Source organism: Dysidea avara, chromosome 12, assembly GCF_963678975.1.
Source record: "Dysidea avara chromosome 12, odDysAvar1.4, whole genome shotgun sequence".
Taxonomy (NCBI): Eukaryota; Metazoa; Porifera; class Demospongiae; order Dictyoceratida; family Dysideidae; genus Dysidea; species Dysidea avara.
Window position 1 is genome coordinate 15,651,923 of NC_089283.1, and position 27,011 is coordinate 15,678,933.

The 27,011-nt window shown below is 36.8% G+C and overlaps 1 protein-coding gene and 2 long non-coding RNA genes across 5 annotated transcripts in view; 1 reads left to right on the top strand and 2 right to left on the bottom strand.

The window, feature by feature from the left end:
• LOC136241686 (peroxidasin-like) overlaps positions 1–10,035 on the bottom strand; it is a 42,075-nt gene extending 32,040 nt beyond the window's left edge. For both annotated transcript variants that reach the window (XM_066032947.1, XM_066032946.1), the window contains exon 1: positions 9,923–10,035. The gene's annotated coding sequence lies outside the window, so the exon portion shown is untranslated. The remainder of the gene's footprint in view (positions 1–9,922) is intronic.
• LOC136241698 (uncharacterized) overlaps positions 1–21,139 on the top strand; it is a 101,683-nt gene extending 80,544 nt beyond the window's left edge. The window contains exons 4-6 of one of the 2 annotated variants that reach the window (XR_010694375.1): positions 16,135–16,300; positions 17,330–17,412; positions 21,013–21,139. This is a non-coding gene — a long non-coding RNA (uncharacterized lncRNA). Of the gene's footprint in view, positions 1–16,134; positions 16,301–17,329; positions 17,413–20,600; positions 20,857–21,012 lie in introns of those variants that run through there. The other variant, XR_010694376.1, reaches the window with a different exon arrangement.
• On the bottom strand, positions 14,433–16,640 carry LOC136241703 (uncharacterized). Its single transcript, XR_010694380.1, has 5 exons — positions 16,111–16,640; positions 15,458–15,562; positions 15,303–15,401; positions 14,604–14,716; positions 14,433–14,558 (listed from the first exon to the last, which is right to left on the bottom strand). It is a non-coding gene; the product is annotated as an uncharacterized lncRNA (long non-coding RNA).
• Positions 21,140–27,011: the final 5,872 nt, after the last annotated feature.

Here is a 27,011-nt window from a genome sequence, read left to right on the forward strand (position 1 = left end):
GTGCTCTAGGAGCAACTAAAAGGTGTTACAATACTCCCTAAGGGTGTTCTAGGAATAGCTATAAAGGCATCACAGTACATTTTAATGGTGTTCTAGTGCTCTCCATGGTGGCATTTTGTTGAAAAGAAATGTAGGCTTGCTATAACATTCCGGTAACCTTCATTTTGATTTCAATTTATACACAATGATTAACAACAACAAACCACATTAGCAGTACACAATTATATTTTTGCAACACTTTTATACTTATCACATGGTTGTTTCCAAGTCACTCTTATAGAAGTTAACAAAATATATTTATAACCTAATTGTTAATAGAAGCATCCGATTGTGGGTTTCAATATACCAAGGTGTAGGCAAACACCCTTACAGTGGCTTAGCTATTATGGGGAATAATGTGAAATTTGTGGTGTTCAATAACACCCCTAGTGCTACAGTACTCCCTTAGGGTGTTGTAAATACCATGGGTGTACATGAACACCTTTACGATGGGTGCACCTGTAACACCTCATTTTAACAGTGTGGTGATCAGGATTGCTCAGATGGAGAAGTATGTCAGGCAAAGAAATAAACAAAAAGGCTTTCGAATTGGCTTTGGGTGCTGTTGACTCACAGTCATGCCTAACCAGTAAGACGCTGGGCCACTTGTGCGCTATTCAGATACCATGAGTACGTATAGGCAAATCCTCTTGTAGGACAGGACTAGTACCCCACAGGAGTGGGTGAAGCCCACCACCCATTATGTGAGACATGCATGACAGTTGGAATTGTTAATAACAGATATTATACCACCTACAGTACGTAGCTCATAGGTTACAAGTGTGAGTTCAGTACGTAACATGTTGCATACAATTTTCATACATACAGTTTAATTTTTAAAAGGTAAGTACATTAATCCTATTTTCTTTGAAAACTAGGTGTGCCTGGTCACAACTGGCAGCTGAAGAGTACACAGACTTTGAATACACAGACCAGGACATCCTGACAATTTTCCTAGAAGATACATGTTGTGTCTGACTACAACTAGTGTCTGTCTGGTACCAAAATTAAAGTGACAATTGTCCTAAATTATGTACATAAGGGTAGAGGGAAGGGGTGATGACTAAATATTGTAAAACAGAATTAAAATGCCTGCCAATGACATAATATGTAGTAAACTTATAGCAACACCACTAACAATTGACTAAACAATAAGAAATGTCCAAGGCAGCTTTACATGGACAAGCTACATTTGTGATGAAAATGCAGTCTGTGATGTCAGTGAAAAATACATCAAATACTCAGTGTCCCCCACATCTACACATGAAAGAATAACTTGTTAGCTTCTACCAAGTAATAAGAGGACAAATTTAAACAGCTAGATATATAGGAACCAGTAATTTCACATAAAGGTATTTTGGGTGGTACAGCACATTCATGTATAACTAAAGCGGAATCCCTATGCTATCAGGATAGGATAGGTTCAACTTGCTAATGGCCATGTTTAAGATTTTTACACTAATTTACCACAAACGGTTTCTAATGTGGTACAACATAACAAAATAGCACAACAAATATGCAATTATGATTTAGCAAAGTCATGTGACAGAAAGACTCGTCTCGATAATAAATGTGCAAAGGCCTTTATGTGCTAAGATGCACAAAGATGTGATATATATGCAAAGTTGTGTATCACTGTGCAATGTGCAAAGACCTTTATAAAAGAACCTATAGGCTTCCATAAATAAAAGCATTGTTTTTATATGAGATCAGAAACTACCAGAATGATTTACACAATCAACCTTATAATTATGAATCCCACTGCACACATAAATATTATGCATACTATCACATCCCTATTGTCACTTTTGGTGTTGTGTTTCATATCACAATGAGAACAGGCTGAGTAAAAGCAGAATTTTTTAGCATTCATATTATGTAATTCTTGATGACTCAGCACAAGAACAATAATTTGCTCTACTGAACACCTAACATGACCACACAGGCAGCCATGCATTTACTCCACTGTAGCTTCCTGCATTGTGTCAACTTCCCATGCAGCCTTATATAGTAAAAGCACAAAAAATACATGTTATAGGGGAACTGGATGATGAGGTCAGTAATTGAACAAATCTGCTTGGAACCACTAACAGATTACATAATCAAATGTCACTGTGGCAACATTGCTATGATTATTGTAAATAGTATATGCACTAAAATACTTTGATTTCACACTAAACTTTACAAAACAAAGTACACTACTTTTAAGCTAATATGAAATACAATTTGTTTCCTAGTAAAACCAGTGAGTTTCTAGTTTTGCATTTCATATTTTGAAGCTCACATAAGACATTCTACTAAATAGGGAAATGTATTTAACTAGTAAATACTGTACTCTCTTCTGCATGGGCATACAAAAGGTAAATGGAGCTCACAAGAAATCAACTCTCAGAAAAAAGAGCCAATGTTAATAACCAAATTGATGGTGATAAAACATGTATGGTAAATACACTACAGATATGACACTTCCCCTTCAGTACAAGTGTTGACTTTCATATTAAGGATAATACTCAATTATCTCATACTTGTTTGGAGACATTACTATATGCTTGGCTTACTTAAAACCACCTAAGCTCATTTCATAGAAATCACATAATCACAATATACATGTCATACATACAAAACCAACTATCACCATAATATTCATTTTAGGAGCTTCATTACAAAAATTAGTAAGCATTTCTGACACAGTGCTCTGCGTGTAAACATGTTCTTCATGCACAAACAGAAATGGTATAGACACATTGAGGTTTGCTATAATAATGTGACCGGATCTTCAAAAAACCAACATTATGATGCAATCATAGTTTTACAGTATAAAGCATTGTTTACAATGGGTTAAACATTTGTGTATCATCATAAAATTCTGTAAATTTTAAAATGTTTTTTTCTGAAAAACATGGCTAAGTTACATGTACAGTTACAATAAGTATGTCTACAATATCAATATAAAGCGCATTGTAAAATGTTTTGATCACACAACTGGCTTGCATGACCCACTGACCGAGACAGCCACTTAAAAAAAATTTTTATGAAACAAGGGTCTGGAGAGTATGAGCTACATTTTAACTACAAAGTTGGTTACAGTCAATGTTATGGCTAAAATTATCATGCATGTAGTTATGTATATATCAATTAAACACTAAAACATATCACACTTTGAGCTTGTCAGTACAAACCAACAACTGACAATTGGGAGCAGTTCCATATAATTTTTCCTAAAGGCTAAATGTGTTATGCCAAATGTGACTGGATTTTGGAAAAACGATCCAAATCGCACATTAGAAGTTTCGAGATAAACGGTTTTAAAGAATTAAAGCCAGCATAACTCTCCAAGGATAGCAAGCACGCGTATGAAATTTACACAAAAGATGCATCAATCTGTTACCTTTCAAGCCACTTCCAGTACTTGTAGCTGCTTGTACAGTTTCCCGCCAAATAAGATAGAAAATCTGAGCAGTTAGATGAGCGAAGTAGTATCACGAGTGCTCACAAAGGGGTGGAGGCTGGGGGGTGGAGGCTGGGGGGTGGAGGCTGGGGGGTGGCGGGGAGGGCAAAAGATAGGCCTCAAAATGGAGGCAGACCACGATTGGAGTCCAGACACGAGATTAAAGGGCTGTGCTGGCTCCTTAGTGGCTGATATGTAGCAAAATCTACAGAGAACACGTCTGGCCAACATTATAAGGCTGTCCACCAGTAAACCACTGATTCTTGCCAAGCCAGGTCCTTCACAAGGCCTGAAACCGCCATTTGGGCACTCTACACCACCCAGAAAAGACGTCTATTAAAAGCAGCCTCGTGTAGTTTGAGTAGTGCTGAGGGTCAAAACTTGTAGTACGATAGTGTAGCTATCCACTGGTGGTGTTAGTTTGATTTTGCCTGATGTGCGATTTGGTTCGGTTCTGTAAAATCTGGTCACAAATGTCTTCTTGCTTTCAAAGGGATTGCACATGGTGGTGGAGGAAGTAGTTGATGTGAGGCCAGGGAGTTGACCGGAGTATATAATCTCTGGCAGCAGGAGGTCTGGAGGACTGTCTAATCATTCTAGCTTTCACGGTGTCTCACAGTTCACCATAACTAATCACAATTTGAAACATTTCAACCAAAGTACCAACTTTTTATTTGCATTAAACCTCTTGGCAAAGTTTTTAGCTGGGTTAATAAACAAACACCATTTACTGTATACAGAGTTGGGGGTAACTAGTTACTTTTGTAACTAAGTTACGTAACTGATTACTTTTAAAGTAACTAGTAATATAACTAGTTACTTGCTTTGTAACTAGTAACTTGTAACTAGGAGTAATTGTCTGAAAAGTAACTAAGTTACAATAGTAACTAAATACAATAGTTGCATTGTAACTATAACTAATTATGCTTTAAAAACAAGAGCACTTCAATTTTTGTGCCATATATGCTACAGCCACATTAAGTAGACAGATTCTGTGTACTGTTCTCTATGATTCAGCTTGAGTAACAGACGTAGCAATAATTAAAACTGAAGCAACAGAATTGTTATTTTAAGTGCACATATGTATTGCATCCCTTAATGATGCATATCTGAGCAAAATGCATGTTACAAAAGCAAAAAACAAGTCATAATTTGTACTATGAAAGTAACTAGTAACTAGAGTACTTAGTTACCTTTTGAAAAGTAACTGTAACTGTAACTAAGTTACATGGAATAAAAGTAACGTGTAACTAGTAACTAGTTACTTTTCTGAGGTAACTACCCCAACTCTGACTGTATATAAGTAGCCTTTAGACACTGGAAACACCTGGTACAGTCATAAGATACCAATTTTCAAAGTAAGAGGACAGTGGTTCAATTCCCACTGTAGGAGTGTTTTACTGATAGTAACATGGTTTTATGAAGCACTTTGACTGCTCTATTATGAATATTCTATATTAGAGCATAACAATTTTTTCACAGTTTTCAGCCCCACTCCAAGAAGGATGATTTCAGCAAGATATCATTCTGAGGGAAGCTTCAATTCTAAGGGAGGCTTCATCACATCAATTCTAAGGGAGGCTTCATCACATCAAGGGATCTTGAGCCCCCCTCCCTCATTCTGCCACCTATGATTGTACATGATTGAGAACTTCTCTTAAGCTCCAGCTTGACTAATCTCCAGCTTGACTATAATCTCACATTACAGTTTTTATTGTTGTATATATATCTTTACTATTCACAAGCCACTATAATATAATTATTATTCACCCCCGGAACTAAGCTGATTAGATTAATTTTGTCCTCAAAATCAATTGTCAAGAATGCTTTGTCAATGAAATTAATAGTTCGTTATCACACATGATATGATGTAAGTTACAAAGTGGATGAGACCTGCTTGATACTAGAATAAACATGACTCTTGTGACCTGGGTCATCCAATCTGGAGTTAGGTATTCCACAGTTGTTAGAAGGCAATAAAAATGAACAAGCATAGGAACTGCTGGCTTTATGTTGGGGCTTGCATATTGAAGTGAACAAATAGTGCAAACATAAAAGACACAGGCAGTGTTATAAGAACTGAAAAGTGGTGACTGAAAAATACTATCATTCTATTATAAATGTTCGAGGTACTTGTAATGAACATAAGCACCACTAGTAGTCATAGCTATCATTTTACTGAAAATCCGTTAAAGCTTTTTGTTAGTCCATTATAACAATAGTGCATGGACAAGTGGTGGTGGGGTTACTAGTAATGATGGACAGAATTATAACGAATGCCTGAGAACAAGTTTCAGATGTCCTTCTAATACGTACTTTCTACTAAAAACTCTTATATTCTTTTAAGTAGTTTTTGGCTATGTTTTCTATATGCCAGGCCACTATTGAGTAGCGACCAAAAATAGTGAGGTAGCTGTAGACCATACTTACCACTGCTTTGGATAGTGGATATAGAATTGGTCAATCAAGTTCTCCCTGCACAACATTTACACTGGTAATCCAAAGTTGAAAACAATGGCTCTCGCAATGGCAGATTTCATTGTACGTATCTAATGCAAAGTTGTTCTCATGCAGGGGATAATGGGTTGAGCATCACAGTAACCCATGACCTATTTATTTTGGTTGATTATTCAGTAGTTACATAATAGATTATTACTAGCTAGGTATATGTGACCGGAATTGCGAAAAGGAGTCTTCCACACACATCCAACACTGTGAAAAAAGAGGGATATAAGATGGTATTTCCAGTGGCTTATCGAATACAAAAAAGCTTGGTATAACCTGTATTATACTAACAATCCCTATAAGGCTTTAGTAAATGTGTTAAACACACTGAAACCTTATATGTGATAGTATAGTGTGGGCATTATATCAGATATAAGCTATTCCAAGTATTGTGGTAATTAAACTGAAACCATACATGTAATAGTATAGTATGCATTATACTAAAGTATAACATGAGTATAATACAGGGTTTATATTAAGGCTTATTTGTATTCAATAAGCCACTGGAAATACCATCTTATATCCCACCTTTTTCACAGTGCAATTTAACCGAAGTGTCACCAGCTGGGAAAATCAGTGTACGGATTTCAAAATCTTAACTGATTTTGCTTGATTTCACTGATTTCAAAATTGTTTCACAAGATTTGAAGGAAAGCACCTAAAAACAGGAGGGAAACCACCTAAAGCAGAAGGGAAACCACCTAAAAGCAGGAGGAAAACCTTCTATAAGCAGGAGGAAACCTCCTAAAAGCATTTTTTACAGTACAGTAGCCATACAGCAGTTTCCAACCTTTCTATTCAGTAAACAAGAGATCCCAGTGGATTTGGAAATCTATGTAGCTACTAAAGAAGGTCTTGTGACAGGATTTGCAGAAAGGGATCTTCCACACACATCCATTTCTATAAACTTGGGAGACCATAACTTAGTATTCGAGTATCATATTTCCCTGTAATTTTCGGTATTTATTCAGCTATGTTGGTGCTCACTTCTGACTAAATTTATAGCTCTTTCTGACCTGACGTTATAAATTGTCAAAGTTGGTAAATTGGATGTGTGTGGAAGACTCCTTTTTGGCAAATCCGGTTACAATTATATAAATGGAAATAGGGAAACCTCTTAAAGCAGGAACGAAACCACCTAAAAGCAGGAGGGAAACCTCCTAAAAGCAAGAGGAAAAGAAAACATGAATACATCAGATGCTTTCTTGCTCACATGTCATAGATACCCGAGGTGATACCGTGCATATATTCAGTTTAGTTAATGCATAATTTTATATTTAGTGTAGATATTTCAGCTATAAAAGCTAGAAGTGAAAGCTGTTGAAACTGGACTATATAAGCTAGCTATATTGTAGCTATATAGTAATCGTAATAGCTATCTAGCTCAAGCATATAAATAGCTCTGCTTCTCAGTATAACTAGATAAATAACATAAATAGCTACTTTTAAAAATAGCATAATACTTATAGCTGTAGATATAGTTAGCTATAGTCATAGCGACGTAGCTATAACGCGAGGTATATCGAATAAAGAAACCTTGAACGATCTTATTTTCTCCAAATCGTAAGCATGTGGCTATACAGTAGTTTAGTTACAGTGGCAATAGTTCTCTCCGATCTAGTTATTAGCTACCTGATTCAATTATAAGCTAATAAAATGATGAACAAAGAATTACGGCGAGATCACAGAGTCATTATAATATAAGATTTGAATTCAGATTTTATAGAATTCTACTGATTTCAAAGATTTCGTATCAGATTTCAGCCAGGGGTGTACGAGATTTTGAATCAGTTGGTGACCGCTCGAATTTACCAACTTCGACAATTCATAACCTTAAGATTGGAAAATGCTATTGACTTGAAATTTGGTGAATAGTGAGTACCAACATGACTTAATAAAATAGAGAAAATTTCAGACTTGTATCATGCTACTTGAACACTATGTAAGTTAATCGAATTGGATGCGTGTGGCCGCTTTTCGAAAATCCATTTACATAATTATTATTATAGCTACGTATACTGTATAGCATGCATGCAACACCATACTCCCATAGCTAATAGCTATATTTATGTCATTTTTATTTTATTTTCTCCTTTTATTAGGCCACTACAATGAGAGATAACTTGTTTCTCATCAACCGCCCGCACCAAAATTTTCTTTTTCCCATGCGCACTCATTACTGCACGAGATTGCAACATGGCTTTTGTTTTAGTGTTGTGGTAGTGGGTTTATCACGTAGAAAAGCACTATTTCCATGGAAAACTGCAATCCCATTGAGATATAGACACCATTTAATAAGTTTACTTCTGTGTTGAGTAGAGTACTTTCTGGAGCATCAACAACCACCAAGGCATCAACAGTGAGTGCTACAATGTACATTAGACTATACACTAGCATTGGTACCGTGACCTGCATGCCCTATGTGCAGGGCCATCATATATATCTGACAGTCATAGTAGCTTTAGTGTTGCTACTTCTGCCACAACCATGCAGAGTCCCTCCACATAATAAGACCGACTAGCTTACACGTGCTAACACTGCTGTTTGCTGCTGCTGCTGCTGCTGCTGCTGCTGCTGCTGCTGCTGCTGCTGCTGCTGCTGCTGCTGCTGCTGCTGCTGCTGCTGCTGCTGCTGCTGCTGCTGCTGCTGCTGCTGCTGCTGCTGCTGCTGCTGCTGCTGCTGCTGCTGCTGCTGCTGCTGCTGCTGCTGCTGCTGCTGCTGCTGCTGCTGCTGCTGCTGCTGCTGCTGCTGCTGCTGCTGCTGCTGCTGCTGCTGCTGCTGCTGCTGCTGCTGCTGCTGCTGCTGCTGCTGCTGCTGCTGCTGCTGCTGCTGCTGCTGCTGCTGCTGCTGCTGCTGCTGCTGCTGCTGCTGCTGCTGCTGCTGCTGCTGCTGCTGCTGCTGCTGCTGCTGCTGCTGCTGCTGCTGCTGCTGCTGCTGCTGCTGCTGCTGCTGCTGCTGCTGCTGCTGCTGCTGCTGCTGCTGCTGCTGCTGCTGCTGCTGCTGCTGCTGCTGCTGCTGCTGCTGCTGCTGCTGCTGCTGCTGCTGCTGCTGCTGTACTTGGGTATGGTACATGACCCCAAGACTGGTGGAACTCTCGTAAAGGACTTGAAAGCTTTGTTACTGAAGTTGAAGTTTATGTGAACTCGGAGTTTTACTCTTAGTTCGCACCAGTGCTTGGTGTGTACCCTGCCAATAACCTGAAATAAAGGATTATTATACTGGTTTTGTACAAATAATACATCCTGCAATTTATAGCTATGGCTTGTGCAATAATGAGATAGTGAGATAACCCGCCCACCTGCCCGCATGTGTTACTCTATGAGAAGTTGATGAGAAACAAGTTATCTCATTGTAGTGGCCTGGCCTTATTTTCATTTATTTATTTTTTTTGGATCATATCAGACTATTAGGATCACTAATAACCAGGCGGTTAAACACTGCATTGGTAGGTCATCATTTGCAATCAATGCTATCTACCAATCGGGCAGAGTAGCTAACTCTGCCCAATCCTGAGGCAATGGAATGGTCGTCATCACTAAAGCAGCGTTACCGCGTTGCGAAATCTTCTGAATTAAAAAAAAATTGTGTAGCTCTCCAGTCCGCTCCATGACCCAGGAACCTATCCGCCGCACCAATGAACGTGCACAAGAACCCAGGATCTCGATACAAAGGGGAGAGAAGTGAAAAGAAGTAGTCAAAGTGGAATATTTCGCAATTTCAGCCACAGAGGCTGACACCACCAGAAGGGGTAGACACATTTGAAGGAGCATGGGTGTCGGGAACAAGTTTTAAATTGGTTTCTTATATGCGTAGCCATATGAATTGCAAATAATACATAAGCATCGATCACGGCCTGCGCTCATGCTGGCGCCTTCGACATGCAATGACAAAAAAAAAGTAGCTATTCAGTGCATAATCTCATTGACTCACTTCTTTCCGTCAACTTATCTTGCACCTTTTGAATTCGCCGCACAGCCTTGCTCTAGCTACTACTTCTTTCTGACTAGTTCCGGATAGATTAGTAACCATTATTTTTATAGTGGTGATTTTTCTAAGTTATGACGTCACTCGACGTTTACTGATGACTTCAATAAAATTATGTGGTCATGGATTGTCGAGTGCGGGATTTTTTAGATTCATTGTATCCCCAAAAAACACTGTTCGTTGCTTAGCAACGATCACGTGATCTTGACTAACTACCTCAAGAAGTTAATGCATCTGTGATACTTTGATATATTGCTGACGCTTATGCCAACAATCACTGATACAAGCAATCATTGGCTTCACCAGGAAAGACGAAGAACGATCCGTTCAGAAGCTTCTCTACTTCAGAAGTAAGCTAGCTATATACCATTACACCTTTATTGCTCTATATATAGTACCTTCTATGCGTGAGCACATTTAACAAGTGAATAATTTAGCTACTAATAAAACAAGTAACTTACTCAATCAAGAAAATTAATATGCACATACCAATGCACATACTAATGCACCTATCAATGTCAAGCCCCACCTCCAGGGACCCCATACACCTATTAGGGATTTGACATCTACATCTTGCCCCACCCGTGGGGTTGCTGACGGTGGCAGTTTGTTGAACCAAAATTATTTTAATAGGTAAATCAAATCCCTTATAGAAGCCCCTCTTTTGAGGTGGGGGCATAGTGGAATTTCTTAACCCCAGTTCCAGACACTAGACTTTGTCAATTGCCCCACTCTACCCGGGGTTGGGCATGACATCAATAGGTGCTGTGCAATACCAAAACAATATTTATTGCAGTCAAAGTCCAGAGTGTGGCAAGGAGTTTTCTCATAACTACCATCACAGTCTTCAAAAACATCGACGTCATAAAATGAGACAAACAATTTCATGGACTCGTGTGTACTCAGAAATCATTCTTCACACTCCTAGAAATGAGAAAGACATTAAGAAATGGAACAAGCTGGGAATACACATCATTTCATGTAGTGATTATATTATTATTCAATTGTGACCGTAAAGTGCAGCATGAATATTTGAAACAACATCAAATTTTGTGTATAAAGAAAAAAAGTTTTGTGTATTTTGTAAACAAAGGGGATAGTTGAAAGTACTTAAATTTAGTCCATGTACATTATGTTCATGCATACACACAGCTTATGTATGTATGTATGTATGTATGTATGTATGTATGTATGTATGTATGTATGTATGTATGTATGTATGTATGTATGTATGTATGTATGTCTGTCTGTCTGTCTGTCTGTCTGTCTGTCGGTCTGTATGTGTGTGTATGTATGTATGTATGTCTGTCTGTCTGTGTGTATGTATGTATGTACGTACGTACGTACGAGCATATGTATGTATGTACGTACGTACGTACGTGCATATGTATGTATGTACGTATGTACGTGCATATGTATGTATGTACGTACGTACGTGCATATATGTATGTATGTACATAAGTGTGTGTGTGTGTGTGTGTGTGTGTGTGTGTGTGTGTGTGTGTGTGTGTGTGTGTGTGTGTGTGTGTGTGTGTGTGTGTGTGTGTGTGTGTGCGTGCGTGTGTGTGAAACAGCATAGCCAAGTGGCTTGAACATCACCCTATTACCCTGGTAATGGAAAGGTTCCAGGTTCGATGCCTGGTTATACCAAGTTAGTGTTGTTGTTGTTTCCTTGAGCAAGAAACTTTACTCACATTGCTCCAGTTTACCCTGATGGGGGCCTGGTGGCCTGGTGTCAACTGGGGAAGCAGCCTTCCAAGGTATAGCATAAACATTACCTGGGAAAGCAAATGTCCAACCATCCTTGTCTTGCTTAGCAGTGTTGGAACTTACAGTAGGGTTCTGCAGCCTCTCACTGTGAGACCTGGACAGTCCTCCTGTAGGTTACTAGTTCTGCCCCAGGGATTTGCTTGCACAAGACTCCTTCCTATACAAGACTCGAGTGCCTGAGTGGTGCACAGGCATCCCAATGCTGGTTGGCTGTGTGGCAATAACTGTGTTTCACATGACAGCTGAGTCCTTGTGTGCATGTCTGTGTGTCTGTAAGTGTGCACATATCATGAGGGGGGCACATGGTACAATTGATATGTACTAGTCTAGAGTAAGTCATCAATAACCGGACAATTATTTCCCTGACACCTGTAGTTGCCAAACGGATAAACCGATCAGTCTAAATATTTGAAGCGTATAAAGGTCTAAGCTAAAGTACTTTGAATATAAAATTTCAGCCCGAACCTTTGAAGCAGCTAGGAATACGAAGCCAATATATCTGTCCGGAAAACAATCAATAACCAAACAAAGCGATCAACAATCTGGACAGTAGCCCTGAACTCAGTAACTACAGCTCCAATTTCCACCAAACTCTAGGGAATGTAACATCAGTCTATGGACGTGTGTTGATAAAAATTTGGAGTCTCAGCTATGGAAGATACGGCTCATTGAAGTCAGCGTGCTTCGTTGACTACCATTTCCGGACACCGCTATTCTTTGGTTTTTAAGAAGCCAACGCATTTGCAACATCTCCACAGCCACTCAAATGATGGAAACAGTTGCTGTGAACATTGTGCTATTGCTGTTTGATCCAGGTATGGTCTGTTTTGTCTGCAGCAACTCCTTACATGCCATTAACTAATGTTTTCGAGCAGATGGGTCTAGTATACAGTGCAATAACATGTCCGTGTAGTCCAAATCTCTGCATGTATGATGGTTTTGAGACATCTTTTAATGATGTAAAGGGTACAATATGAAAGAACTTGCTTCGATTAGTAGGGGTACTAGCTGGTTTATCCCACCATTATGGTCAAAGTGCTCAACCTCTATACAGTGACACATCAACATAGATGATCTTTTTTCCAGACACCTGTAGTTGTCAAATGGCTGAACCAATCAGTCTGGTATTTGGGATGTAGAAGGTCTTAGCTGAAGTACTTTTATGTTCCAAATTACTGTGCATAAATTTGCAGCCAAAGTCACTTGGAAAGAACCTGTGGAGATTCATGAACACTTAAGGCCATCATTATTATATTGCTTGTTTCCCATCACCCAACAGAACAAAAGATGATGCGGGTGAGAGGTGTTATTGATTATTGATTATACACTTAACTCTTGTTATTTCAGTCTCTGACTGCTCTATTAGAGTATCCTGATCTTGAAGGCTGCCAGGGCTGTACACCATGCACCTTGTTGAACAACAGTGGAGGGACTTCCAACCTTCTGCTATGTTTCCATGCACAGATAATGCTTTACCTTAAAACTTGATCACTCTGTGCCTCCTGCTATCATGAAATAGTGCACTCATGTGATCTATAATGGCAATTAAATTTGGTGTGGCTACATAAAAAAATGATGCGGGTAGAAGGAATATAACAATGATGGCCTAACTATAGACAAGATCAGATATTAAATCAGGTAACAAGATTAGATGGATAAATAGCTACATAAACTTGTAGCCAGTGTCAGTTGGAAGGAACCTGTGGAGAGCCAAAACCACACTAGATCACAATCAGGTATATAATCAATCAACCATTAAACATTATGGTCAAACTATATAATTCAAATAATAAACAAACCTCATTAACTATTGTGTCTCAGCCTGCAGCAAATATGCCAGCATAATAAATAGGCTAGAGTGCTATGCCAGCATAGGCTAGTGTATTATGTGGATATTTCCAAATACTAATGCCTGAAAACAGATTAATACTCTCTAATACACCCAGTCAGTAGAAAATGCAAACTGCAACAGAAAAATGCCTCCTACCCTCTAGAACAGTCCCTTAGAGTTAAATGCCCTAATAGACCATTTCACTGATTAAAATGTTTCTGCATATTTGACTCTGGCCTAATTGCGTCTCTTCCCTTCAAAGCATATTGTGTGCATGGTGTGAAATGATGATTGTCATAGTTTGCATGCAGACAACATCTGTCTTTATTTATTAATGTCATTGTAAACTAACTACCTGTAGTAACCAGCCATATTAACTTATTCTGAGCAACTACAGTTCTCCCTTGATATTCAACCTCATCGGTATCAAGACATGTTCAGATAATCCAAAAAGTTTGGATAATCAAAGCCCATTCATTTATATACAAAGATTATACCCTTGCTGTTTAATAGACTATATGAGCGATAGGAATATTAAAGTATGTCAGACCATTCTAAATGAAACAAAGAAAGGAAGGGCCCCACACAGGCAAAGCACAATACAAATGAGATGATACCAGTGAGTTCATTAAAAGCTTGATGGTTTCATCAGGAAGTTCTTTCTTGTAGCAATGTACTGGGTTCCTACTTTAGCAGTACTACCGTACTGTTTGATAAATGGGGCTGGTACCCTACTGGTTGTTAATTAACATGAATACACAACATTGTATTATTGTGACTAATCACATAAAATATTGCCATAAATTTCCACAAAACTATGGTACAAATATCAGACATAAGGCCAAACATACAAGTAATGGGGAAGCTACAAATTCATTGTTTACAAGTATATCAATATAACAATACTCAGAGTATATTTTTCTTGCAAAACTTCAGTAGCCTCTTTCTTGGAATTTGTTCAAGTGATATTTATTTCTAAGGCTAGTGTTACTACACATCAAAGGTAATACACTGTGGTAATCTTACCGGCTTGATTTATTCACTGTTTATGGTCACTTCAGCCCGAGACATGCCTTTTGTCTACCAGCAACAGCTACGATGGTTGTATCATGAAGTTACCTTTGTCTTCCTGGAGGCCACTATTCAGGTGCAGTGACCATTCGAGGTGATGTAAACATGGAACATGTGCATATATGTGTATAGCATGCAGTGTGATGTCTGTGTGTATGTGAAGTTGTATGCATGTGCATTTGTGTATGTGTGTATGTGAGCATGTTGTGTAACTGCATGTGTGTGTGTGTGTGTGTGTGTGTGTGTGTGTGTGTATGTGTGTGTGTGTGCATGTGAACATGTACGTAAGTATGTTTGGTAGTCATGGTAGTGAGTAAGCAAATAATCATATTAATCATGTTTATAACAACACACATGGTTTACTCTCTACACAGAAAGTACAAGAATTTACTAAAAATTGGTATAGATGTATATAATTCCACTTGAAATTTAGCTCATGAAATCAATTCTGAGGGAAATTTCACCCATCAACTGTTGTATTGGAACAACTACTACTTAACTACTATTCTATATATTAGAGTACTTTTACAATGAAAATTGTACAATATCCTACAGTTATAAATAGGGCTGGTACACTGCTGGTTGTTACTTGTATATTATTAACATGTATACACAATATTGCATAATATTATGTATAATCACGTAAAGTATTACCAAAAATCTCCACAAAGGTAGTGTAGTTGTAACTTCCAAACTCATTCTCTACCACACAATGGTACCATCCTCTTTGACTTAGTGTAACATCAGTGAACACTATAGTGTGTGTACCATGTGATGTCACTGTCTCATAAAATTCATCATTAATGTACCATGTGGAGTTTGGTGGGGGTACAGCATAATGACAAATGATATGTTAAATGTTGAACCTTCTTGTATACTCATGTTTGAAGGGGTTGACAAGACTATGCTGGGAACTATGCAGAGCAAAACATATTTAGTACTGTATGTACCCATAATAATTCATGTATGCATATATTGCCCACATTTTACAATGATGATATGAATATACATATAATGCAATACAGAAAGATTGCTGCAAATATGAGGCATAAGGCCAAACAAACAGACATACAGTAGCATTGTGGAAGCTACAAATTCAATGTTTGCAAGTAAATTTTACTCAGAGTATATTCTATTACTTTTGACTTGTAGCACTTGAGTGGTCTTTTTAATTTCTTCAAGTGATACATTTTACTAAATGTAGCTGGTGGTACTACATATTAGAATTTCATTGGTAGTTTCCTTCTTCCTTTTTAATATAATAATTTCCATATCACACCGTGGCCGTGGTCAATCAAGATCATGCAAGCATTATACCAACAGTGGCCATAATGCAATGTCGGTTACAGGAATTCAACAATACCATGGAACTAAGCATTCCTTCACATCTTACTACAATTAGCTCTCTTATAACCAAGAGTTAAAATAGTACCTTTTATTATGAACTCTTGTTATAACTAACCTTCACGTTGACACTCTTTTACAGTAGTAGTGATATCAAAATTCTGGAAAGGATCATCAAAATCATCATAGAAAACCAACACATCACAAGACTCATAGTACTGATAATTTGTGGAGATCTCATAGCTTAACTGATGTTTGTCACTGATATCATCTGAAGTTCTACTATAGTCATTCTGATGGATACACAAGTAAGTAACTTACAGTATACACACATGTGAACATGGCACAAAACACTTGGTGATGTTGCCTCTTTCTTTTTCCTCTCATTATTCAAAAGTATAAAAAAATTTATCAAACCATCTACACAATAGTTTTAGTGACATCTACATAGATTCTGATAGAATGTTCTTCACTTGGATGCATAATATGAATTACTGATATATTGTGTGTAGTATAGTATTAGTATGTTAGCCACTGTCCTGTTAGTACTATCACAGTAAATATCTGCTCTAGTGTCTGCCAAGCGATATGAGATTTGCTCAGGTGTGAGATTTAGATTTAGCCTCGGGTTACTAAATCGCTTAGTTCCCTTGGTCTTGGTGTCTAAGCAGCTTTTTACATGAGAGCACGATCAGTCTACTGTTATACCAACTATGACAATCTCTGTAGAGAATGTTTCTCTTATGTATTATACTTCCTCTTATTTACAATTGATAGTTACAATCAAAACACTTTAAGTTACAGATCTTTCCCTTTTAAATTACAGTATTGCTTGTCCAATTATATAAGTGTTGTATGGACATGACCAATAGTTTGGCAGCTTCTGACTAGTGTTAGTTTGCATACTGATACAGAGTGTAAAGAACAAATGCCTGGTGATCAGGATTGCTCAGGTGAAGAAGCATGTCAGGCAAAGAAAACAAACAAAAAGACTTTCGAATTGGCTTTGGGTGCTGTTGACTCACATCATGCCTAACCAGTAAGACACTGAGCCACTTGTGCATTATTCAGATACGTTACGTACTGAACTCACACCTGTAACCTATGAGCTACATACTGTAGGTGGTATATATATATATATATATATATATATCTGTTATTAACAATTCCAACTGTCATGCATGTCTCACGTAATGGGTGGTGGGCTTCACCCATTCCTGTGGGGTACTAGTCCTGTCCTACAAGAGGATTTGCCTATGTGTACTCATACAATTTTCATACATACAGTTTAATTTTTAAAAGGTAAGTACATTAATCCTATTTTCCTTGAAAACTAGGTGTGCCTGGTCACAGCTGGCAGCTGAAGAGTACACAGACTATGAATACACAGACCAGGACATCCTGACAATTTTCCTAGAAGGTACATGTTGTGTCTGACTACAACTAGTGTCTGTTTTGTACCAAAATTAAAGTAACAATTGTCCTAAATTAATGAGAGAAGGGGTGATGGCTAAATATTGTAAGACAGAATCAAAATGCATGCCACAGACATAATATGTGACCGGATTTGCGAAAAGGTACCTTTTTCACACATTTTACATGTCAGCAAACAAAATGATGTAACACTTGACTCCTTATACTGATTAACTTGTTCTTACTTTCAAAATGCAGCCAGATACTTTAGCTACACTCATAGAAAATTTCAGGCAATTACATGCTATGATCAAAACATTATGAAACTTCAAAGTTCAAAAAATGGGTCAAATTTTGTGTGTGAAAAAGGTACCTTTTCGCAAATCCGGTCACATATGTAGTAAAATTATAGCAACACCACTAACAATTGACTAAACAATAAGAAATGTCCAAGGCAGCTTTACATTGACAAGCTACATTTGTGATGAAAATGCGGTCTGTGATGTAAGTGAAAATACATCAAATACTCAGTGTCCCCCACATCCGCTCATGAAAGAATAACTTGTTAGCTTCTACCAAGTAATAAGAGGACAAATTTAAACAGTTAGATATATAGGAACCAGTAATTTTACATAAAGGTATTTTGGGTGGTACAGCACATTCATGTATAACTAAAGCGGAATCCCTATGCTATCAGGATTGGATAGGTTCAGCTTACTAATGGCCATGGTTAAGATTTTTACACTAATTTACCACAAACATGCAGTTTCTAATGAGGTACAACATAACAAAATAGCACAACAAATATGCAATTATGATTTAGCAAAGTCATGTGACAGAAAGACTTGTCTTAGTAATAAATGTGCAAAGACCTTTATGTGCTAAGATGCATAATGATGTGATATACGTATGTGCAAAGTTGTGTATTAATGCGCAATGTGTAAAGACTTTTGTAAAAGAACCTATAGGCTTCCATAAATAAAAGCATTGTTTTTATATGGGATCAGAAACTACCAGAATGGTTTACACAATCAACCTTATAATTATAAATCCCACTGCACAAATAAATATTATGCATACTATCACATCCCTATTGTCACTTTTGGTGTTGTGTTTCATACCACAATGAGAACAGGCTGAGTAAAAGCAGAATTTTTGAGCATTCATATGATGTAATTCTTGATGACTCAGCACAAGAACAATAATTTGCTCTACTGAACACCTACATGACCACACAGGCAGCCATGCAATTACTCCACTGTAGCTTCCTGCGTTGTGTCAACTTCCCATGCAGCCTTATATAGTAAAAAGCACTAAGAAATACATGTTATAGGGGAACTGGATGATGAGGTCATTAATTGAACAAATCCGCTTGGAACCACTAGCAGATTACATAATCTAATGTCACTGTGGAAACATTGCTATGATTATTGTAAAAAGTATATGCACAAAAATACACTGATTTCACACTAAACTTTAAAATACAAAGTACACCACTTTTGAGCTAATATGAAATACAATTTGTTTCCTAGTAAAACCAGTGAGTTTCTAGTTTTGCATTTCACATTTTGAAGCTCACATAAGACATTCTACTATATAGGGGAATGTATAGTAAATACTCTCTTCTGCATGGGCATACAAAAGGTAAATGAAACTCACAAGAAATCAACTTTCAGAAAAAAATAGCCAATGTTAAAAACCAAATTAATGGTGATAAAACATGCATGGTAAATACCCTACAGATATGACACTTCCCCTTCAGTACAAGTGTTGACTTTCATATTAAGAATAATCACTACCAGAGACGTATGCCATGAAATGTCTATGATTTTTCCATGAAATGTTAAATCTCTCCTATGAAATGTACAATGAAAGTTGATTCATGTTATACCAGGGTTTGTTTCATGGGCCATGAAATACGTCTATTGATCAGAGTATCATGGTAATTTCATGGCGTTGCAGAGATTTCATGGGTGCAGTACCCATGAAACGTTAAAATTCATGGGATAAACCATAGATATTTTCATGGGTATTTTCATGGTTATTTTCATGGTAATTTCATATACCATATCTGGTAGTGAATACTCAATTATCTCATACTTGTTTGGAAACATTGCTATATGCTTGGCTTACTTAAAACCACCTAAACTCATTTCATAGAAATCACATTATCACAATATGTGACCGGATTTGCAAAAAGGTACCTTTTTCACACACAAAATTTGACCCATATTTTGAACTTTAAATCTTCATAACGTTTTGATCATGGCATATAATTGCTTGAAATTTTCAGTGAATGTAGCAACAGTATCTGGCTACATATTGATACTAAGAGTAAGTTAATCAGTATAAGGAGTCAAGTGTTACATAATTTTGTTTGCTGGTATGTCAAATGTGTGGAAAAGGTACCTTTTCACAAATCCGGTCACATATACATGCCATACATACAAAACCAACTATCACCATAATATTCATTTTAGGGGGCTACATTAGTAAGCATTTCTGACACAGTGCTCAACTGTGTAAACCATCAAGCTGAACTCATGACACAGTGTATAGCAGTTCCTACACATTTCTGCTGCATATTATATGTATGCTATATGTATGCTATGCATGTAACACATGCACAAGTGCTTAACCAGGATTAAAATACTTCATAATGTGTAAATAGACATGCTAAACCTGGTAATTTCATGCACAAACAGAAATAGTATAGACTAATTGAGGTTCATTATAATATGTGACCGGATTTGCAAAAAAGTATTGGGTTAAATATACAGTACATGTATCATCATAAAAATTTGAAAATTTTAAAATGCTTAGTTCTTTCTGAAAAAGGTGGCTAAGTTACATGTACAGTTACAGTAATTAAGTCTACAATATCAATTTAAAGTGCATTATAAAAATGTAATGTTTTGATCACACAACTGGCTTGTGTATGGCCCACTGATCCAGACAGCCACTTAAGAATTTAGAGGTCTGGAGAGCATGAGCTACATTTTAACTACAAGGTTGGTTGCAGTCAATGTTATGGCTAAAATTATCATGCACGTATACAGTTATGTATATCAAACACTAAAACATATCTCACTTTCAGCTTGTCAGTACAAATCAACAACTGACAAGTGGGAGCAGTTCCATATAATTTTCCTACAGGCTAAATGTGTTATGCCAAACCTCTTCTTACTTTTAAAGGGATTGCACACAGTGGTGGAGGAAGCAATTGTTGTGAGGCCAGGGGGATGACCAGAGTATAGAATCTCTGGCAGCAGGAGGTCTGGAGGACTGTCTAATCATTCTAGCTTTCATGGTGTCTCACAGTTCACCATATTTAATTATAATATGAAACATTTCAACCAAAGTACTAACTTTTTATTTGCATTAAACCTCTTGGAAAAGTTTTTAGCTGGGTTAATTAAACACCATTTACTGTATATAAGTAGCCTTGAGACACTGGTAACACCTGATACAGTCATAAGATACCAACTTTCAAAGTAAGAGGACAGTGGTTTGATTCCCACTGAGGAGTTTTTTACTGATAGTAACATGGTTTTATGAAGCACTTTGACTGAGTATTCTATATTAGAGTATAACAATTTTTTCACAGTTTTCAACCCCACTCCAAGAAGGATGATTTCAGCAAGATATCATTCTGAGGGAGGCTTCATCACATCAAGGGGTCTTGAGCCCCCCTCCCTCATTCTGCCACCTATGATTGTACATGATTGCCAGAGAACTTCTCTTAAGCTCCAGCTTGACTAATCTCACATTACAGTTTTTATTGTCCAGAATGGTGCATATATATCTTTACTATTCACAAGCCGCTATAATATAATTATTAATCACCCCTGGAACTAAGCTGATTAGATTAATTTTGTCCTCAAAATCAATTGTCAAGAATGCTTTGTCAATGAAATTAATAGTTCACTATCACATATGATTCGATATAAGTTACAAAGTGGATGAGACTTGCTTGATACTAGAATAAACATGACTCTTGTGACCTGGGTCATTCAATCTGGAGTTAGGATATTCCACAGTTGTTAGAAGACAATAAAAATGAACAAGCACAGAAACTACTGGCTTTATGTTGGGGCTTGCATATTGAAGTGAACAAATAGTGCAAACATAAAAGACACAGGCAGTGCTACAAGAACTAAAAAGTGGTGACTGAAAAATACGATCACTCTATTATAAATGTTCAAGGTACTTGTAATGAACATAGCACCACTAGTAGTCATAGCTATCATTTTACTGAAAATCCATTAAAAGCTTTGTGTGAGTCCATAGCTTAGTCTATTATTTTAAATTCAATAGTACATCGACAAGTGGTGATGGAATAACTAGTAACGATGGACAGAATTATAATGAATGCCAGAGAACAAGTTTCAGATGTCCTTCTCATACATACTTTCTACTAAAAACTCTATATATTCTTTTAAGCAGTTTTCGGCTATGTTTTCTATATGCCGGGCCACTATTGAGTAGCGACCAAAAGTAGCTGTAGACCATACTTGCCACTGCTTTGGATAGTGGATATAGAATTGGTCAACCAAGTTCTCCCTACATAACATTTACACTGGTAATTGAAAGTTGAAAACAATGGCTCTCGCAATGGCAGATTTCATTGTACCTATCTAGTGCAAAGTTGTTCTCATGCAGGGGATAATGAGCTATGCTGTAATTAGTCCAGTCATTTTACTGTTTAACCTTTAACTAATTGCAACAAAAACAGTTTCAACTGTTTCTGGTACAGAAAAATGTGCTTTACAACATATCAAAAGTCTCGGTGAGTCTCGTGAGGGGAAAGTGCTTTTTTGTGACCTTTTATGGCCATTTTTAGTTATTTTCAGTTCTATTTCATCTGTGCATTATCAAAACCAGTCAAATTGGGTACAAAATGATTGGTCTTACCATAAGGAACAATTTGATACTTGTTTGGTGTCCATAGCTTAATCTATTTCAAAGTTATAACCATTTTACCTGTCACTTTAGTTTCGCCCACGTATATAATTGAATTTTGTTAAAGCAATTTCTTTCTGGATTAATAATACTTTAACCATGGCAAGAGACACGTTTTCACAACAGAGGGTCATGATGAAACCTTATATGTATTTGTTACCATGGAAACACATAAGTGTGTACTTTTGTACAGTTATTGTGACAATTATTGTAAGATATCAACAACACTTCAGATGATATGCATTACGGAAGATGTACACAACTGAGTCTAAAGTAGAAATGAGTTTAATACAAATATAGTTACTCATATCTTCATCATTATCATCATCATCATCATTGCTTTTGATTACTTCTGAATTAGTACATCCCGACTCTCTGTATTTACCACAAGCAACAGAAAACGTTTTACTTACTTATTAATTTATTTTTACTGGGCAGACAGCAATTGCCGATGCACCCAGGGAGTGATGAACACTAAAGACATCACACATACACAAAACATACAGCAAACAATTAGATAGACAATAAGCAATTGGTAAATGTATCTATGTATGTTTTCTGATTCTATGAGACAGCTACTGGTAACCTGTTCCAATCTTTGATTGTTCTCAAAAATAAAGTGTTGGTAATAACTGGACCGTACTGGGTTGGAAAAATTGGTGAGTGTGGTGGTGTCTGGTGGATTACTGATTTGACAAGAAATTTGGTGGAACAGATAATCTGTTGATCCCTTCATAAAATGTTTGTAGTTGATCAATTCTTTGTCTAGATTCGAGTGACGGCCAATCCAAATCTCTAGTAATTATAAATCAATAACACTGGTAAGTCTATTAGATAGTATTTACATTGTGCTTCTTGTATGTGCTCCTCATACTACTACACTTAGCCTGACAGTCACATCTGGTTATGCTATCATGTCAGTCTGGAGTCTCAGTCTACTTTTTCTTCCAATTCCAATAAATGTGCAAAAAAAGTTGAACATCAAGGCTACAAATGAGTAATTGGGTCCTTTCTCTGCATGCATTCCTTGGCTGTGATACTACCTCACACCTGTATGGTATCGTAAAGTGCACATATCCATCAAGTCATTTGAGAACAAGCCAAACCTGTATTGTTAAAGAGTCAGCTACCCCTGAAGAAATTCCCGTTGCAGAAAAAACATTAGTAGATATTTTGCACAATTCGACACCTGGTAAGTCACTAGAACTCCGTGCCACAAACGTATCAACAAAAATTTGCCACAAACGCATCTTTTACCCATCCATACAAAATGCTAAGTTTATTTTCAAACATTTGAGTGAAGAGGTAGCTGTGGCAAAATGAACCCCCTACAATGGGCATGAAAAATAATATACTCCATTACTTTCTGATTTGTCACAAGCACCAAGTGAGGCTGACTTTAGCTGGCAGTATGAAGTGTACAACTGCACATGCAAGAAACACAATGTGAAATGCTCTGTTGCTTATGGGAAGGTCAGGATGTACTAATTCAGAAGTACTTGAAAACAATTTCTACTTTAAACTTGCACCAACTCAGTTGTGTACATCTTCTGTAATGCATATCATCTGAAGTATTGTTCATATCTTACAATAATTACAATAACTGTACAAAAGTACGTACTTATGTGTTTCCATGGCAACAAATACATCTAAGGTTTCATCATGACCCTCTGTTGTGAAAACGTGTCTCCTGCCATGGTTAAAGTATCATTAATCCAGAAAGAAATTGTTTTAAACAAAATTCAACTATATGAGTGGGCAGGACTAAAGTGTTAGGTAAAATGGTTATAACTTTGAAACAGATTAAGCTATGGACACCAAACAAGTATTACATTGTTCCTTGTGGTAAGACCAATCATCTTATACCCAATTTGAGTGGTTTTGATAATGCACAGATGAAATAGAACTGAAAATCACTAAAACTGGCCATAAAAGGTCACAAAAAAGCATTTTCCCCTCACGAGACTCACCGAGACTTTTAATATGTTGTAGAGCACGCTTTTCTGTACCAGAAACAGTTGAAACTGTTTTTGTTGCAATTAGTTAAAGGTTGACCCATTTTTTTGGCTAAAATGACTGGACTAAATAGCTACCATTGCTTCATCTCTTGTTTCACTACTTTTGGGCATGACTGGATTTGCAAATAGGTACCTTTTCCACACATTTTACATGATCAGCAAACAAAATGATATTTGTCTCTTTATACTGATTAGCTTGTTCTTAGTTTCAAAATGCAGTCTGATACTTTAGCTTGATTTAAAGTTATGAAGCTTTAAAGTAAAAAAAAATGGGTCAAATTTTATGTGTGAAAGGGGTATCTTTTTGCAAATCCAGTCACTATGTAATTATGTTGTAAAGGTTTTTGCCATATTTATAATGTGACTAGCTACATAGACATGTGTATGTAATATAGTGTATTTATTATTAGAGAGTATTTGATTACAACAGTTTTGACATTCATATACAATAAATCTATAGCTATTTTTTGGCTAGTAATATGTATAGTAATGTCTCAGATCATGTTTGCATGCTGAAAGCAACATCTTTTACATGCCTGGTCACTGCACAGTTACTATTGTACTGTATGATATTGCTTGCTACAGAACTATTTAGTTACAGTTACATATTACCCAAAAAATAAAGTAATTATAATAATATTACATATTATATTACTTTGTATCCACAGCCTTAAGCTGTCACATGTGCAACTATTACCCAAATTCTGTTGTTCTCTTGCTCACAGACAGCCATACATTTATTCCATTGTAACTTCCTGTGTTGTGCCAACTTCCCATGGAGCCTTATATAATTATTATAGTAAAAGCACTAAGAAATACATGTTATGGATGATGAGGTCATGGATTCAAACGAACAATCCACTTGGAACCACTGGCAGATTACATAATCTAATGTCACTGTGGCAACATTGCTATGATTATTGTAAATATTATATGCACAAAAATACATTGATTTCACACTAAACATTGCAAAACAAAGTACACTACTTTAGCTAATATGAAATACAATTTGTTTCCTAGTGAAACCAGTGAGCTTCTAGTTTTGCATTTCACGTTTTGAAGTTCACATAAGACATTGTACTATTATGGGAATGTATTTAAGTAGCACATACTCTCTTCTGCATGGGCATATACAAAAGGTAAATGGAGCTCACAAGAATTCAACTCTCAGAAAAAAATAGCCGATGTTACAATCAAAATTAATGGTGATAAAACATGTATGGTAAATGCACTACAGATATAGTGCAGCAAGCCTCAAAAATAAAGAGGAACGTTCACTTTGTGATAAAAGCATGGAATTTGGTGGAGATGTAGAGTAAGGCATTCTGAATCATTGCAGGATGGGTACTACCCAAATATAATTTAATTTAGTGGATTATTACACACTAAAAATAAACCATTATACCATTGATAGGGCAGCATCATTTCAAAAATGATAGATCAGTACACACGTACATTAATTTACATAAATTTCTTTGCTACAATGGATGCAGTTTATGAAGTGATATATCATACCTGCATATGGGGACCTGGGGACAAGCATTGAATTTACGTAACAAAAAGTTATGTTTCTTCCTGAATAGAATAGGGATGGAAACTGTCTGAATATGGATTGCTTCTTATGTTTTGTTGCAACTAAAAAAGGTCTTTCCAAGGCTATGCAAATGCTTCTGAGCCAACCTGTACTGTTCAACCCTTCTTGCATGTGTTACATGTTGAGGTAATGCTTTTTTTGTGGGTGAAATATTTATAACTACACATGTACAGTTGACAAAGAGGTTTGGCATGCTCCATTACATTGTTTGGCTTCAGATGTTTTAAGTAAAGCAAAACAACATATTACATCTTTGTAAGCATCTCATCATTCAGAGCACGATCACTATTAGGAGCACTATAAAGGTAAGCCAAATGTTAAATTTAACATTTCGAATATCCCATCTCCCACTAGCAAATGCTGATATAGTGTCAAATGGATGGAAGAAAGGCAAAGCATTTGCCTTTTCATAACCTAGTTTTGATGCAATTATAATTATTTATGTAGAAATATATAAGGCTAAATCTTTAAACTCCCATTCCTCTGTCAAACCCAAATTGTTTTCTGGGGCAATTACTAAACTAGAACATCAGTGTCCATATTTAGTGGACCATATCTTGTAGCATGAGCAGCAGGAATTAACAGTGTAGTATCAGTTGCTTCATGGTTCCAAGCTTCAATTTCTGCTATCAATTCAGTGCTATAACTTTGTTCATTGAAAGATCTCTGTTAAGATGAGTGGTAGCTAGCTATAAATTACCTTGTGGTTAACATCTACATTTTGTGTTTGGAGAAATATACGTAGCAAAGATATTTCTCTTCTTTAGTATTATTGTTACTCAAAAGGTAGACCAGTTCTAGGTAATTGTGTTATTTAACACACATCTTCTGGAACCTCCCCCAGCCTTATGAACCTATTGTTTGAAGAATAAAGATCCAATACAATGTCTAGCCTCTCAACATCTGCAAACAAATCGGGAACCAAAAATGGCATCAGATTGTTGTCCTCATATTTCAAAACTTCCTGATATTACCAAAAGCAGATCAGACTTGACTCATTACCTATAATGCAAGGATTTGGTAGGCTTAAGC